Consider the following 3,303-nt stretch of genomic DNA (forward strand, 5'->3'; position numbering starts at 1 on the left):
TTCTGATCGATTCCACACCGTTTCTTTCACAATGCAATCGCATGACCAGACCTTAACTTTAGAATACTATGATATACTTCATCATACAGTTTCGGAGCTAAGAATATGTACATAGGAAAATATCTTGCGATTACTTGACATTAATTCTACAATACGCTAATAAATACTAATTTACACTATAAGATGCTTACATCAGTGGCAATTTCCCCCATGCTTAGCAATAACATAATGGAATAATGATAGTAATGATAAAAAAAGCATGTCTTCGACAATTACTCGTTATAACATCCTCGATCATTATTTGCGACATTTAGCGATGTTTAGCGACAATATTATTATTACCAACACTTGAGCGAATGTTTGCGAAAGTGTTTGCGAAAGGCGGTTGTCAACTATTAGCGACTGCAAGCAAATGTTAGCAAAAGTTTTCGCGAAGATTACCAACTATTTGTCAACCCTGTGGCCCTATCTGTGAATGTTTGAGACTTTTCGCTAACTCCTGTTACTCTTCAATGAGTCGATTTTATAAAGAAACCCTATGGTAACGTGGTAGCTAGCATTGGCGAATCAAAAAGAACTTCAGCGACACCGTCTTACAACCATTTGCAAAGGCATATGACTGCTTTTGAAACGCTTGCAACTATTTGCGGAAAAATAAATTCGCAAAGAAATGTTGAACATTTTCAAAATTGCTTTGCGACAAGAACAACTGTATGCGACAATGAAAACTGTTTGCGAACTTTCTTGCAACCCTGTCCGAAACTTTTGCAACCTTTAACGAACCCTGGCGAAACCCAAATTCGCTACGTTTGCAAGCACTCGCCGTTCAGTGAGATACCCCCCTTACTCAAATCATCATATGAATTGGACACTATGGCGTAAAGACATAAAAATCTGTTTTTCAATTAACCCTTTTCAATTGCCTCATAAAATATAAACGTTACTAAGATCGTGCCTCAATATCTGATTGGAACTATTTCTGCTGCAAAAGTGTCACGCGTTACGCGATGTAAGTGGGTTTCGTTCTATTTTTACTATTTTATCTATACCCAATTATATGATGTACGTGATCATCGTCTTACTCTTGATATTATATGTATTCACCTATAACTAATCGTAACCGATATAGGTTAGATCGACAAAATCCTATTGGTCCTGTTAATACAATTGTTAAAAGTGACCTCTATTAAACGCCCGGCACAAGCGGCTGTGTATTTCGAGCTATTTGCCGTGGTTGTTGGCATGTGTCTTTGAAATAAAAAGGGGGCTCTTTTACAAACACCGCGAATTTTAATCATTTGAGCAGGCTGGACTGGAACTTGCGATTTTAAGTTCTCGCGATATTCTGCCGATATTTTACAGACTGATTCAATCCCGGGATTCAATTCACGTCAATTAAAGAAACAAATTTCGAAACAGTTTTCAAGGATAAAATCATATAAGGCTTATTTCGAATGGCAAGACTTTATATTGCTTTTCCAAAATTCATATAGGCCTACATCGCAGTCAACATGCCCATCTCGGTAATTATGTTATCTTCTTGTCAAAACAGGGGGGTGTTTCACAAAGACTAACATCGACTTTAAGTAGGACGTAACTATGGCAGGATGTTCATGCCACTGTTTGCTCTCACCAGTAACTGGAATTGGTCTCTCAAAGGACGTACAAATTGGCTGAGCGTGAGAGCAAACAGTGGCATGAACGGCCTGCCATATCTAAGTCCAACTTAAAGTCAATCTAAGTCTTTGTGAAACACCCCCTGTTTGTATCTCATTTTGTATTGCTGATGGTTAGGAACAGTGGTGTATCCAGAATATGGTATAGCCGATGTCGCAGCCCATTCCCCCCTCCCACTCCGTAACGCCCGTCAAAAAAAAAAAACATAGCTACTACGACATGATCGGTATCGAATATACATAAGGTAACTAGGTAAACGTTTCGAGGAATGGAGAGTGGGTATTTGAGGTGCAGGTTCACATAATGAACCGATACTCAATGAAAGAAAGAAATTGTAAGTTTATTCTGATTGGGACAAGAAAAACATTTCTGAAATGTAAGCCTGTCAAAATACAGCAGATATTGGTATCAAACTGTTTGATGAACTCCCAGCGTCAATCCGCTTAGCAAGTAACTTAAAAATTTTCACCAGATTGATTTCTCAATTAACCCCCCACCTTTCTAGATATAGCCTACATTCATTTTTTCCCTCCTCTGTTTAACTTGCATTGTATTTTTTTTAATAAGTATTTTTTTCTTTACATTTACTTATATAAATATCATGTATTTGTTAATGTTTAATTTTGTGTTGTTATCTGTTTAATCATCTGTATTTTAATGTACCAAGTTCGGACATGTTGAAAACAGCTATGCTAAGCTGAAATCATCCTTTTTTTAACCACCGTATTTAAACAAATAAACAAACAAACAAAGAGTTATTATTGTACTTCAAAATTGTACTACTCAATCGAACCAGGGGTAACTGTTCATCGAATAATGAATTAATGATTGATTTCATGTTATAGAAAGATACAATCTATGGTTACATCCATTACTGCAGCAAGACTGGATATACAATGTATTGTCACGATTATGAATTTATTATGATTATTAATGTATTTATTATGATTATTAATTTATTTATAAAGATTATAGTAAGGAAATAATTTTTTGCCCACATAATATCAGCGATAAAAGGTTATTATGACATGCAAAAGTATATATATATATATATAAAACAAATCTGACAGAAAATAATTTTATGAAAAAGTCTCTTTTTTTGGCAAAGTATTTCTGATTGTTTATTTCTTCGAAATTATTTTGCCAAAATAAATCTGTGATATTTTAAAAATTGAACTGCATTTTGTATTTGATATCCATAAATGTATGTTCTTATCATATTTCGAATGGCCAGAAATATCATTTTGAAATTCTGCATGTATATATCTCTTCTTGTATACATATGTGAACGATATTATTTAATGAAGGAACCCTGTGGAAGGGGAAAAAAGAAAAAAACTTATTGTCAAGATTGACTGTAGGTATTTCAATGATACAGGCCCCGTGACCATCTTTCAAAATTTAAAAAGTGTTGTATATAAATTAAAGATATTATGTCCCTTTTGCAGCTAACATCATATTTTGTAGACATTAGCAGGAATTATGAATACGTCATGTATTCAAGTTCAAGTTCAAGTCCAAATTTATTGAGCATGCACACAAGAACATGTATGGCCTATCTGTCAAATTTAAACATGAGCAGTGTACTAGTATTCGCATGATGCAAGGCGAACCGTTTATCCTCTA

The sequence above is a fragment of the Strongylocentrotus purpuratus genome, unplaced genomic scaffold (genome assembly GCF_000002235.5).
Source record: "Strongylocentrotus purpuratus isolate Spur 01 unplaced genomic scaffold, Spur_5.0 spur5_scaffold_10, whole genome shotgun sequence".
Classification (NCBI taxonomy): Eukaryota; Metazoa; Echinodermata; class Echinoidea; order Camarodonta; family Strongylocentrotidae; genus Strongylocentrotus; species Strongylocentrotus purpuratus.